The following is a 15271-nucleotide window of genomic DNA, read 5'->3' on the forward strand; positions in this document are numbered from 1 at the left end:
AATACGTACAAATACATAAATAAATACATAAAAACTGGTAGAAATATATCCATTCACTTATTTTATTTCTTAGATAAGAAGTAAAAGATCTTAATATACTCAACAGAAACACTGGGTGGTTATAATAAAGGATAACATTTTTCTTTCCTTTGGAAGAAACAAAGACAAATTCAAAGACACTGGAGATGATGGTGATTGGCCTCAAGGGCAAAAACATACCTAGAGGAGAAAAGGTGATCTGCCTTTATTTTACTTCCTATTTGACATCTTTCTTCTATGTCTACCCCCTTTTTTCAATTCTCTGTAAAATAAATTGTCCTGAAAACAAACAAACTCAAGAACTTTTTTTTTTTTTTTTTTTTTTTTTAAACTCACTTCGGGGCGCCTGACCGGCTCAGGTGTTAAGCGTCTGCCTTCAGCTCAGGTCATGATCCCAGGGTCTTGGGTTGGAGCCAGGCGTCTGGTTCCCCGCTCAGCGGGAAGCCTGCTTCTCCCTCTCCCACACCCCCTGCTTGTGTTCCTGTTCTCATTATCTCTTTCTCTGTCAGAAAAACAAATAAAATCTTTAAAAAAAAAAAGTAAATAAATAAATAAAAAGATTATTTGAGAAAGAGAAAGAGAGAGAAAGTGAGCGTGGAGAGGAGGCGGGGACAGGGATAGGGAGAGAGGGAATCCCAAGCCGAGTCCCAGCTGAGTGCAGAGCCTGACCCGGGACTCAACCCCAGGACCCTGAGCTCAGGACCAGAGCTGAAATCAGAGTCAGATGCTTAATCCCCTGAGCCAGCCAGGTGCCCCTCAATAGAGCTGATTTTAAAAACTTCAACTCTAAAGACTAGAAACTGCACTTAGGGTAGTATATGGAAGTCTTCTTTCACGAAAGAAGAATCCCCAATTTGGTGGTGCCTGGGTGGCTCCGTGGGTTAAAGCCTCTGTCTTCAGCTCAGGGCTCTCTGCTCAGCAGGGAGCTTGCTTCCCCTTCTCTCTCTGCCTGTCAAATAAATAAATAAAATCTTTGGAAAAAAAAAAAATCTCCGATTCAGAAACTGGTCATCTTCTCAGTCCACCCTGCTCGGAAATGTTCCTAAAAAACTACTCACATTATTCCTGGGAAAGAGTAGGTCTTCCCTCCTCTATTTAAATTTCTCTCTATCCCTCTTGCTGGCTCCCACAGTATTTAACCCCTTCTAATATGTTAATTAGGCCATCATGAATATTTATGACCTCTCTCTCTCCACTAGAATGTTAAGTTCCTTCCTTGCAGACAGGGTTTGGTCTGTTTTGTTCAATGATGTTCCTGATAAAGAGTTGGGTGTTTAATATGCTGAATGAATTCAAGCTTTCTTATTAAATATATTTCTTATGTTCTGAAGAATGTCAGAAATTAACTATATGGCCTTTAATATTTTATACCCTATCAACTTGCAAAAATTATTGGAGATGATTTGCCATTTATTTCCTCTCCACTGTATATTAAGTCACTGCTATGCGTCCACATTGTACCACCACAGGGGAAATATGCCTGTCAGGTAAGACTCATCATGGGAAATCTTAAAGCATAATCAGAAAGGGAAAATATCTACCCTAAAAATCCAAGCTCTTGTGTCACTACAGTCTGGCATTGCATTTAGTTTTGAACATCTTTGACAAAGATCTTCAAGTTCAAAGTTATAAAGGAAACACAATGGTAAAAGAAAAATTATATAATCTACGCTATATATTTTAAACCATCACTTATTTACAAAACTGATTGTTTCACGAGACGAGGTCTTTTCGTAAATTAAGCAAATCATGAATTAAATTTTAAGTGACCCTACATATGTATCACAATTGTGATGTATGAAGCGCTTTTCTGGTACAATTTAATAAATGCTTTTTACTAGAATACAATTCTTTGGTTTTATAGAATCAAACTTTTGTTTTTTAGTTAGAAAAATGTCTTGCAATGATTTCTACATCTACCAAAACATTTGGCAGATGGAAATACTAACACTCTAAAATGTTAAATGGCTTGCCTAAGGTTATAGAGTTAGTGTCAAAGCTCAGACCAGATCTGGATTCCTTATTCCTGAACCATCCTGGAATCAACCCACCCTTCTTTACTGTACCTCATAAAGGCCAGCAGCCATTTGCGGGGACAGCAGTAAGAAGGATACTGGCTCCTTGAAGGCAGAAACTGAAGCTTCTTTATAAACCCTCCCCCACCAACCCCAATGCCCAGCACAGAGTCTGGTCCAGATTAGAAACCCAATGAAGGGAGGTAAATAACTACCCCGGACCCATGGATTCTTACTAAAAAGCTCTTGGTGACTTGGTCCCTATGGGACCAGAACCCCAACCTTCTTCTGTTGGTGCCCTCTGCTCAGGCCTCACTGGCCTCCTGGTTCATTCTCAAATACACCAAGCACCTGCTTGGGAAGCTCTGTCCACAGTTCTCATGTGACTCTTCCCTCCAGTCCCATACGTCTCTGCTCAATGTCACTTTATCAATGAGGCATTTTCAGAGCGCAGTCTGATAAGATAATAACATTTTCAACTTTCCATGTTTGCAGGTCCTGCTCCTGGGTTCCCAGGGAATCTATACTTCAACATCACTAAGGTGAAAATGACTTGGCAAAATCTCCAAGCATAGGCTCTCTTTCTGCCCCACACCACACACTGTGCATCTGTTTGGTTAAAAATATAACCAAAAAGGAGCATTCCAAACGTGAAGATAGGCAAAAGGAAAAAGCCTTCCCGGTTCCCGTGAGATTAAAGTCATACAGCCTTGTACATACTAAAAACATAACATAAAGCCTGTAACTTTCTGGAATGTCCTTCATCATGATGATTTGCAACTCTTTATGTGGAAAAAAAAATCCATATATAACTCCGTACCGAGCGTTCTTTTCCTGTAGCACTCTCTTCTTTGTGAAGATAGTGCATCTCAGGCAGCTGTCCTAACTGGAGCTCCAATAAAACGCTTTTCCTTTCTTTTTATAATTTTTAAAAAGACTTGGTCATTTTGCGTTGACGCACTCCCCACTCCCTGATTTCCTTACCATCTCCATAACACTTATGATTGTCAGACGTATTTGAACTTGTCCCTTTGTCCCTTAGTGCCCTGTTTCTTTTCCTCTACAAGAATACAAACTCCATGAAGAGGGGGACTTTATCTGGTTCATGGCTATATTTTCAACACCTTCACACGACATGTGATAAGCACTTTATGAATATATGTGAAATGTCTGAGTGAATGTTGAAGGAAACCTGCACCCCTTCATCTTTAAATTCTCTCTTCTAAAAGCTAAAAACTCTTTTTAATTCAGTATAAAAAATATTGAGAAGTAAATCTTCAAGACACTTCAAATGCAGAGAAAATTCAGTGCACATAATTTCATACATATATGTGGTTTTAAATAGGGTGTTTTTTTTTTAAAGTTTATTTTCCTTAGTAATGTCTACACCCAACCTGAGGCTTGAACTCAGGACCCTGAGATCAAGAGTCACATGCTCTCCTGACTGAGCCAGCCAGGCACTCCTAAACTGTTTTATACAGTTCTAATTAACACGTTATGCTAATTAAGGACTTCAAAAAAAAGAGAGAGAGAGAGAGAGAGAAGTTTCTTAGTTTTTAGAGTCTGGCACAAAAATATAAACATAAGACTCCAATGGAAATCGTATATTAGTAACCAAAATATTTTTTTTGCCATAAGAACACTCATGCCTTTTTTTTTTTGACAGAGATCACAAGAAGGCAAAAAGGAAGTAGGCTCCCCGCTGAGCAGAGAGTCCAACTCGGTGCTTGATCCCAGGAACCTGAGATCATGACCTGAACCAAAGACAGAGGCTTAACCCACTGAGTCACCCAGACACCCCAAGAACACTCATGCTTTGATGGAATAAGGATTAAAACAAAACAAAAAAAAATTTAAAAATTGCTTTCTGTCTAGCTCCAAAATTTAAAAGGATTTACCTTTCCATGTAATACCTATGACTTCATTCTTTATTCAAATACTAATTTTAGGGCGCCTGGGTGGCTCAGTGGATTAAGCCTCTGCCTTCAGCTTAGGTCATGATCTCAGGGTCCTGGGATCAAGCCCCGCATTGGGCTCTCTGCTAAGCAGGGAGCCTGCTTTCCCCCTTTCTCTGCCTGCCTCTCTGTCTGCTTGTGATCTCTTTCTCTCTCTCCCCGTCAAATGAATAAGTAAAATCTTAAAAAAAAAAAAACAACAACAACTAGTTTTCTAGACATTCTTAAATCTCTCTGGGTCAATAAATGAAATAATTTAAATTAGAGTTATGATAAAAAGCAATCTTTAGTAGCACTTGATACTATTTTATTAAAACCCACAATTACATTAAGCAACGTAGGGTTTATTAATATTTCCAGACAATTTGGACACACACAGTTATCCCCCGAGGTGCCTGTGTACTGGGACCGCTGATCCTACTACAACAGGCTGCGTCCACGCAGTCAGGCCTTCCGGAGTCCTTGCACTTGAGCGCTCCTTCGGGCGGCCCCGCGAGGTTTCAGCGAGTCATCCCTGGATCCCATAAACTCCGTAGGAGACAGGACAGGAGCAGCGGAAACACCGCGGAGGAAACAGCTCTCCGCGGGCCAGAGGGTCGTGTGCTGAGAACACGCTGGAACCCTGCGGGCCGGTCCAGAGGGTCAGCACGGCCGGGCGAGCTGCAAGTCGGGGATTCCGTCCACTTGCAGGGGTCACCGGGGAAATGCGGGGCGGGGGCGGAGAAAGGGCCAGAAGCTGAGGCGGGGGGACGGGGAGGCAGCGGGAGGCCCGGTGGGCTCGACCGTGAGGGATTCCGCGGACGCGGGACTCGCGCTGCGCCGGCACCAGCTGAGGACTCTGCGGGGCAGCTGCGGGAACGGGCCGCGGGCGCGGGGGAGCGCGCGCCGAGCGGGAACCGGGAACAGAGCCGGACGCCGAGACCCGCCGGGCCCAAGAGACAGGGACGGCGAGGACAGGCGGAGGCCCGCGTCCGGGGTCGGCCGGGGGCAGGGCCGGCGGGCCGGATGCACGCAGCCCCCGCCGTCGGGGCTCCGGGACAGGCGGTCCCGCGGGGTGGGGGGGGCGTGGGGGCGGGGAACGGCTCTCGGTTGCCCCGGCGACGGCGTCTGGGGGGCGGAGTCCGGGGCGGTAGACGCGCCCCCCCGCACCCCCCCGCACCCCCCACTCCCCGCCACGCACGCCGGAGGGGGCCCAACGGTCGCCCGCGCGGCTCGCGTGCAGCGGGCGGAGGCCCGAGCCCGAGTCCGCGAGGGGCGGCGCGGAGGCGCGGAGGCGGGGGCTGCAGAGCGCCCCCCGCCGCCGCCGCCGGGTCCACGCAGGTGCGGCCGCCGCGGGGATGCGGCCGGGGTCGTAGGACGAGGTGCGGGTCGCAGGGGCGGGGGCGGGCGCGGCGGGTGGGTGCGGCCCGGGTGGTGCTCCGGGGGGCCCGCAGCGGCGCATCTTCGTTTCTGGAACCTTCCGGACCTTTGTGTTTGTTTCGCACATGGCCGAGGCCCCGTGAATTGGGTCTAACGGAAAGGCCGGCTGCTGTGTTCGGGGATCGCAAGACCTCGGGGCACCAGGCTGCAGCTCCGGGAGCGGGGGCGCCGCGCCAGACGGGTCCGCTTCGGGGTAATGACCGCGGCGCCCGCCCCGCATTACTGTTGGCCCTTGCTCGTGCCCCGCCTCCGCGGACACCGGTGGGGTAGGGAAGACACGGAGATGGAGACAGAGGCCCCCCTGGCGTCCCGAACCGGACTGTGATCCGTGTTGCGGGAGGCTTTTCCCGCCGGCGCCCCCCCCCCCCGCGCACCTGACACTAAGCCCTTGGCTCTGCCCCGTTACCGGCATCGGGCAGAAAGTCACCGTTTCGAGGCCAGCCCTTTCCACACAACTCTGCCCCAGATCAGCCCGCAGGCTGCTGCAGGATTTGTTCCTGCGTCTTGGTGTACCTTGAGGTCAGGGGAAGGTGAAAGAAAAATGAGGTTTGTCGCTATTTCTCAGGTTTTATGACTCGGCAACCCCTTCTTGCTTTCTCTCTTAGCGGATGATGCAGGAGAGAAGGGGCAGCGCCCACCGCGCGTCGCCCAGACGAGCGGGGCAGGACTGTTCTGTGTGTAAAGTCAAGGGGTGGGCGGCAGAGAGGCGGGAGGGACCAGGCCCTCCCTCCTCCTACCGCACTTACTGCTTTCAGTCTTTCCCAGTTATCTATTTGTGTTGTAGGTAAGGTGTTTGTAATGCCATAGATAAATCCTTATCCTCTCCAAGTAAGTTGAGGGCAGAAATGGACAGTTTGTTTGGCATGTGCAAAGTCCTCACTCTTGTGTTTTACAAAGTAGACTGGGTGTTGTCTAGTGTGTTGCAGTCATGCGCTTTAAAACTGCACAGGTTTTTTAAAAAGATTTTATTTATTTATTGGACAGACAGAAATCACAAGTGGACAGAGAGGCAGACAGACAGAGAGGAGGAAGCAGGCTCTCTGCTAAGCAGAGAGCCTGATGTGGGGCTCGATCCCAGGACCCTGGGATCATGACCTGAGCTGAAGGCAGAGGCTTTAACCCACTGAGCCACCCAAGCGCCCAAAACTGCACAGTTTATTAAATCCGGCTTCTGTGAACCACATACTCCCAAACCAGATGGCCCCAATCGTATGGTACATTAGGTTGAGTTAGAGCCACCCAGAAATATCAGGTCCTAATCCCCGGAACCTGTACACGTTATAAGGAAAAAAGGGTCTTTATGTATAATGAAGTCAAAGATCTTGAAATGGGGAAATTTTCCTGGATTATCTGGGTGGGCTTTAAACGCAAACCCAAGTGTCCTCACAAGAGAGGGACAGAGGAGATTTGTAGAGACAGAAGAGGAGAACGCAGTTCCTCCACACAGGCAGAGAGCAGAAGTCAGTAAGTGGTGCCCGGATCCAACAGAAGCTCAGAGAGGCAAGGAATAGATTCTTCCCTACAGCCAGCCGCCAGGGAGAGCACAGCCCTGCCAGCAACCTTGATTTCAGTCCTATGAGACTGCTTCTGGACTTCTGGTCTCCAGAACGGTGAGAAAATAAATGGCTATTATGATAAGCCACCAAACTTGTCACAGGTTGTTACAGCAACTACAGGAAACTAATCTATATGTTAATTGTTATATATCACTTAAAATCAGTCCTGTACTGATGGATATCTCAAAGCTCTCCAGCTGGGGCGGTGACGGGAATAGCAGTGGAGACTACCAAATATTTTCCTGAACCCTGTAAATCTCAAGGAAAAGAGTTGAAAAGGAATTTGGTCAGAAGTGAAAATAAATTAGGTGCGTAGGAAAGAACTAGTCTAACACTTCAGTATTTGGACTTTCATTTGTATTCCCATTGATATATCACTGTATTCCCATTAATATATCACTTGTTTGCTCTGGTTAAGAGAATAAAGCTGGCTTAAGCTTGGTTCTTAGCTAATACGTTAATGGGTGTCCATCTTACGTATATTAAATGACAGTTGTAGACACCTGGGAATTGAGGTTTAAACCTAGGGAAAGTAGGCGATACAGAAGTGCTTCCATGTGTGCGGTTGTTAAAATCTGGCTGAAAGCAACCTCTAGTCATCTTGAGATTAACACACTTTGGAGTTTTTATGGTGTAGGAACCAGTGTTCGGGTTTAATTGACTGACTTCTAGGACCCAGGCAGCTAATAAGCATCCCCACTCTTGCTCCGCAGAGCATAACGGCAGCGTACATAGATGAGTAGCCCGTCTGCTCTCTTTCTGAACTGCTTTTTGAGATATGACTTTTCTGCCATAGAATTCACTAATTTTAAATATCAAATCCAGTGCTTTTTAGTAAATTTACAGAGTGGTGCAATTATCCCAGTTCAGTTTTAGGAAATGTCCATCAGTCAAAAAAGACCCTTCATAGCCACTTGTGGTCAGTCCCCTTTCCCAAACCCAGGACCAGCCCACTTTTGACCACCGGCCCACCCTGGAGTTGGGTCTAGTCCTCCTGCTGGGCTACCCCAGTGGCCTCCCAACTGGCCTCTACTTCCGCTCGGTGTGTTTGTCACTCGACTGCTGGAAGAGCACATGCCCCAACTAAAATCCTCCAGTGGCTTTGCTCTGTACTTAGAATAAACCCGGCGTCCTTTTCACGGCACCGTGAGCTCTGCACGCTGCCAACTTCACCACCACCTGCTCCGGGTGACTTAGGAGAGAAAGTGATGACAAGCGCTCCTTTGGGCATGACCCACAGTTGACTGTCCACAAGCAGGCTTCTCGCCCCGCCTGGTCTACATGGCAGCCTCGCGGCTTCCTTTCTGCCAGTCAGCGGACGCTGAGCCCTTTTCATCTCAAGACCTTTGCATGTGGTGTTTCCTCTTAGAAGCTTCCCCAGTCCTCTGCAGGGGTGACTCCTTTTGGACATTCAGCTCTAATGTCACCTCCTCAGAAAGACCTTCCCTGACCAAAGTAGCCTCACCTCTCTGTGTACCACTGCCTCTGGCATTATCTTCACTGCACTGAGTCCCTCTCCAAAATTCTATATATATTTTTAAAAGATTCATAGGTAGTTTTAATGTTTTTTTTAAAATTATTTATTTGACAGACAGATCACAAGTGGGTAGAGAGGCAGGCAGAGACAGAGAGAGGGGGAAGCAGGCTCCCGAGCAGAGAGCCCGATGCGGGGCTCCATCTCAGGACCCTGAGATCATGACCTGAGCCAAAGGCAGAGGCTTAACCCACTGAGCCACCCAGGCACCCCGAAGCTTATTACTTTTGATGTGGGAAGAGTAAGCAGAGCATATCCTCCAAATACAGTCCTCTATAGTAAATTACTGTTTTCAGAGCCATTAGGCAGTTTTTGTTCCCTTATTACCGAACACTGATTTTAAGGACTGGATCAATGTACATCGCCACCCCCAATAGAGTATTGAGTCTCTTCACCCACAGCCCTAGAATCTGAACTGGAAGTTTTTGCTAAGAAGGAGAGGAAGAGCTAAAAGGAGATCACACATAAAAGCAGAGTCCTGCCAGAGCCGGAGACCCAGCAGTTGGACTCCAGCGGAGGCACAGCGCGTGCCAGGGAAAGGCAGCAGATGAAGCCGGGAGGTTGGTTCCGCAGAGCCTAAAGGGCTTTGGGTGCCAGCTTTAGTTCAGACTTCCAAATTTGAATCAGATATGATAGAAGGGTTGATTTGAAAGGAAATTCTGAAAGATTGTAAGAAACTGACACTAGAAAGATCCCTTTGAAGTATTCTGTAGCAGGTCTGGCAAGAGCTGATTTAAAGACGAAAGACTACAGGAGTAAAATTCACTAAATTTCATATACGAGCTCTCCTTCCTCGTGATTTAAGGACCGCACTCAAGTGGTCTTTGCTGGGTTCAGAGATCCTGCAGAGATAGACTCAACAGAGCATGGTGACTGAGTGCATGTGGAGTTTGCATAGATGAAGAATAAAGACACCGAAATGTCTTAATGTGGGAGGTTGGGTTTATGGTGTCTCTATCTGACAACACCCTAGAAAGCAGATTTGGCGGGAATATGAAGAGACACATGTGGGATAAAATGAATGTAAGATGACCATAAACGTATGTGCAGAGGTGGTAAGGAACAGATGTTCAAATTTATTTAGAGCCCCAAGTTTATTTTTTTAATAAAGTTGCATGAAACCGCTGGCAGCGGTGGATTGCCCCCATCTGGCTCTGCTGTTGACTAAAGTCCCTTGTGAGAAGTCATCGTATCTGCGATCCTCTATCTGCTGAATGTTTTCCATACGAAGGCATAGAGTGTCCAAGTTGGAGAAGATTTTAGTGATCTTCTAGGCCACACTCTGCCCTTGAGAGGACACCCAGTGGTAGTTGTCATCCCAACAAATGCTCACCTCCTCTCAGCTTGAACACCTCCCAAGGATGTTCTCCACATACAGGTTCAAGGTGCTGTGGCTCTTAGAAAGTCCACCTCCTCCCTGTGCCAGAACCTACCTCCTTCCGTTCATTAGTACTACTTCTGCACAAGGGATATTGTCGAGTATTTTTCCAACATGGCGACTGTGCACTTAAACTCCACTGAGATATGCCAGAAACCTTGGTAGTCTGTCATCTCAGCTCCACTGCTTAAACTTTATAGACCTGTTTCTGACTCACCAGATAGGAATTCTGCCCAGCAACTTTTCTGGCCAAGCCCAAGAGCTGTTGCCTGGTCAAGGCATCTCCGAGCACTGAAAAGCAATCTAAATGGTGAGAAGACATTGAGGTGGTCTATTTAAGTCAGTCCGGACTATACCTAGAAAGGTGTGGTCTGGAAAGTTCTGGGCAAGGTGTTTACTAGGTGCGTTATCTTGATAATGCGTGTGAGATCTATACCACCAAAATCAGCACGGGACCACTAGGGAGCATATGCTCGCATGTGTTCCATTGTGCAAACATAGCCTGGGTAAGTGCCGTAGGTTATCAATTCAAATAGACTTTCATATATAAGATAAGCTCAAAGGAAAAAGAACTCAAAGGTTTTGGTGGTGGTGGTTTTGTGTGTGTGTTAGGTATTGTCAGGATCCTAGGTGATGAAAATCAACTTGCGAATTAAACTTTAAAAAATAATATGTTTTAGAGGTGCCTGGGTGGCTCAGTGGGTTAAGCCTCTGCCTTCAGCTCAGGTCATGATCTCAGGGTCCTGGGATCGAGCCCTACATCGGGCTCTCTGCTGAGCGGGGAGTCTGCTTCCCCCTCTCCCTCTGCCTGCCTCTCTGCCTGCTTGTGATCTCTTTCTCTCTCTCTGTCAAATAAATAAATAAATTCTTAAAAAAATATGTTTTAGATAACGAAGAATGGTTATATGTTAGTATACCGATTTTGAAATATTTTCTTTTGCAGGTGTTAATAGAATAAGTGAAAATAAGAATATCCATATATTAAGGTATCTCTTGTTTTACTTTGAATTATATTTAATGATTGTGAACATACACAACCGATACATGAATTTATTGTATCTATGCCTATATGTAATTGATTTTAGAGCCAGAAACCTTGAGCTTGCTGAATGGCTTGGCTGGAATATGTAAGATAATAAAGGTACACGGTTCTCTCTGCAGTTTTCAAACCGTTCAGCAGAGCATCGGCGTTCCATGAAGGTGTCTCTGGGGCAGAGAGGAGGGTGTGTAGTTGGGGCTCTGACGATTTAAAGAAAGGCTTCCTCTGCTTAAAAAAGGTTTGGAAAACAACTGCATTCTCATTTAGTAATGGCGGAAACGGAGGCTTAGAGAGAAGAGATTTGCCCCTGCTCTCGCAGGTAACCAGTGACAGAATTACGTTTCCCGATTTTAAATCCTGTCCTTCTTTCATTCTGCCTCTTTACAAGACAGCGCTGTGTCCTAGTGGAGTCTGTCTTCAGCAGCTCCCTTCTGCGTTCGAGGGTCACATCCCTGTGTTTACTCAGAGCTGCTTAGCCCACTCTCTTTGAGGCTAGTGGACGCATCTGAAACTTAACAGCTTCTCTCCCGAGATCATGAAGACAGGATTGTTCATGCTCCGCTATCCTGCTGTGTGACAGCAGGTGCGTACGGCTGAGGCACGCGCTGTGTCGGGAGGCTGCACGCGAGTTGGGGTTAGGGTTAGGGTTAGGGTTATGAAGTGCACGCTCGCTCTCTCCATCCTGAAGAGTTTAAATACTGTCCCCACTGTCACAAAGCCAGTAGATCACAGAGCTAGGATTTGAGACCCGATAGTCAAGGAACAACCTCTGGAGAGAAAGAACGCGATGGACAGAGCAGACCTCAAGACCCTGTGAGGTCAGAGAGCGTGGACCAGTGACTCGGGCAGTGACGGTGGCACTGACTGTCCTCACTGCGTCTCTGAGATGGCGCCAGCCTTCGCGCGTTGCAGTCCGGGGCTGCCTTAGAAATTCTAAGGAAAACGTACCTTCACACTCCTTCTTTGAGAGTATGGGCCCATTTTGTAAAATCCCCAGCCCCGGGCCTCTGCGGAAAGTGGGGCGGCTCAGCAGCCCAAGGGCTTGAGTCATTAGTTGAGACAGAAAGTCTCAATTGAGGTAAAAAGGCTTTTTGGGGTCTGTAGTTTCTAAGGCTTTTTCTGCAACACTGCAATCACATTACCAGAGTAGAGTCTTCACCTGGCCATTAACTTGTCGGAAATATAAGGCTTTTTTCAATGTGAAACTGTTCATAATTTTAAATCCAGGGGAATTGTTCACAGTCAGTATTGGGCAAACCTGAGAGGCCAAGATCTCAGCTTCATCCTGCGCTCAGAGACTTGATCAAACACATGTCAGTCATGTGTGATGATCCCCAAATCGACAAAATGCAACATTTTAGCACTTTTATCTTATTGTGGCCAAAAGAACCCTTTCTTTTGCCAGAAATCCTTAATAATTTAATAAGCTTTCTACCCGAAAATAGGAATAATGTTTCAACTCTCGCTGTCATGAAAGTAGAAAAACCCTGAGTGATTGTAACTGAGGTTACAATCAGTCTAAACTTGTAAAAATGTGAATTACAAATACTTTTTTAAAGACCGATTTTGTTAATAGAAGTACTGTACATCTTTAAAAATCAATGTTTATTTAAAAACTCTTTTTTAAGTAAATAAACCTAGGCTGTCTTCTTTAAACGATTATTTTTCTTTTCTTTTTTTGAACTGTTAATTTTCTAAGGAAACAATTTCCCCGCGAAGGTCTGCCACTCTTCAATGGCCTACTACCTATCGGGGGATACTGAATTAATGAGTTTATTACATTCACCATCTTATCCAAAGTAAACAATTTCTTTTTTAAGATTTATGTTTTAATTTTAGAGAGAGAAAACGCAAGTGAGGCAAGGGCCAAAGGAAGAGAATCTTGGAGCAGACCCCGCTGAGCGCAGAGCCCCCCCCAGAGCTGGTCCCAGCGCACGTGAGATCACTGACCCGAACCAAAACCAAGAGTCAGATGCTTAACTGGCTGAGCCACCCAAGGGCCCCCCATACTTGGTTTTATTCTAAAGTCAAACCTCCTTCTTTCTTCCCTTATCTCTTCTCCACCTTTCGATTTCAGTTCTGCTTACCTTACTCGTAGGCTCCGTTTCCTGCTTGATACCAGAATTTCGGTCTCCAGCAGACTGCATCAGTGAATGCGTGACTTCCCAACACTGGGCTGTGAGTCTCCCTGTCCTGCTCATTCCTCCGTGTTTTTGATCTGTCTGTATTTTATAATATTCACATTCTCAGTAATTTGAATTTTCTAAGTGTCTTTCATCATCCCGAGGAATCCCCAAATGCAGCATTTTAGTGTGTAAGTTATATTGTACAGCAAATTCATGCTAAAACTTGTTTAAATGAGCCCCCCACCCCCCCACCATAGCAGTCTCTTCTATTTAGAACATTTGGATTGCCGAGCAATCTTGACTAACATTCCATTCCTTCTAATTCTTCATGGAATGTCTTCCTATCTGCTACTAATGTCCTAAAAATGATAGTACAAAACACATTAAAGTAGAATTTATCTGTGGTTTTGGCAGATGGCACTTCAGTAATCAAAAAGGAGAAACCGTGAGTGAAATAAAATGGAATTCTGTTCAATGAAAATTCTCTTTGGCTCACAGGGTTTAAAAAAATGTTTACTGGGACGCCTGGGTGGCTCAGTTGGTTAAGCAGCTGCCTCCGGCTCAGGTCATGATCCCAGCGTCCTGGGATCGAGTCCCGCATCGGGCTCCTTGCTCGGCGGGGAGCCTGCTTCTCCCTCTGCCTCTGCCTGCCTCTCTGTCTGCCTGTGCTCACTCTATCTGACAAATAAATAATAAGTAAAATCTTTAAAATAAAATGTTCACCTCTATGCTTACAGTCGTATATGTGCTGCCAAAGCGAGCACACTCTATGCTTACAGTCATAAATTACTGTATAAATAATAAGCAGTATGTCATATATGATCTTCCTTTTTCCATCATTGTGATGGTCCTTGCCTGTATGTCTTTAGTTTTTTTCAAGAAAATCGGGATTCTGATTCATTGCTTTGATTTATTGCTTTTCTGTTTTCTACCTCAGTGATTTCTGTTTGTATCTTTATTATTTCCTATCATGTGCTTTCTTTTGTTTTGCTTTTTTTCTTTTTGTGTTAGAAATTTCGTTCACTTTTTGTCATTCTCTCATTTTTATTGAAACAAGTGTGTAAGGCCAGGAATTTTCCTTTTTTCACCGCTTTACGGTGTCTCAGATGCTCGTGTACTGTGCTCATTGTCATTATTGTTTGGAAATTCTTTAATTTCCCTTTATATGCTCTTTAGCACACAGCAGTAATTTAATAGGAGGTCTTTGAATTTCTAAGTAGAAAGGCGTTTTTGCTTTGGGGTTTCATTTTTCCTTTCTAGTTTTATGACCTTATGACCAGAAAATGTTTGTAACATTTTTACTTTTATGAACATGCTAATCTTTCTTTTCTTTTCTTTACTTTTTTTTTTTAAGGTTTATGTATTAGAGAGAGAGAGAGACAGAGAGAGAGAGAATGCTTGTGCCGGGGATGTGGGGGCAGAAGCAGAGGGAGAAGGAAAGAGAGACTCCCAAGCAGACTCTGCACAGGGTGTGGAGCCTGACGCGGAGCTTGATCTCAGGACCCTGAGACCATGACCTGAGCAGAAACCAAGAGTCCCTTGCTCAACCAGCTGAGCCACCCAGGCGCCTGTGGAACCTGCTGATCTTTTATTTGTGCCCTAGAATATTACTGGTCCTTGTCAGTGTTCCTTCCATGTGTGCTTGAGCAGAAGGTATGTTCTCTGTCACCGAGTGTCCTGTTTGATCTTATTGAAGTCTACCGTGGTGAGGATTTCTTCGAAATCTTTTACATCCTTACTTACTTTCCGTCAGTGTGACCTATCTCATGCTGAACAGCCTGTTAACGTCTCGTTATCACTGTTTCTAGCCCTTATTGCATCTCCTGTAATGGATGTTTTATCTACGGGGGTGCTGGGTTAAATGGCACAGAAAGTCGGTTGTACCTTTATTGTGGGTTGTGGCTTCTCACGTTGTCTTATGTGATGCTCTGCCTTGAGGACTACCTGGTCTGGTAGGTATCAGGATTTTAACTAGTGCTTTCTTACTGTTTTCATTCTCCTGGCAGATCTTTGTCCATCACTTTATTTGTAGTCTTTTTGAATCAGTGCCTTTAAGTGCCCTTTTGTATAGAGAAAGAGTTGAAATTTTTAAGAGCTGATTTCAGAATCCTTTGAATAGGCAAGTTAAGTCCCATCATGTTTAGTGATAGGACTTTTATGTTTGGTCTATATTCTGTCACATTTTTCTTACATTATATTCTAGGGATAAA

The sequence above is a fragment of the Neovison vison genome, chromosome 11, assembly GCF_020171115.1.
Source record: "Neovison vison isolate M4711 chromosome 11, ASM_NN_V1, whole genome shotgun sequence".
NCBI lineage: Eukaryota > Metazoa > Chordata > Mammalia > Carnivora > Mustelidae > Neogale > Neogale vison.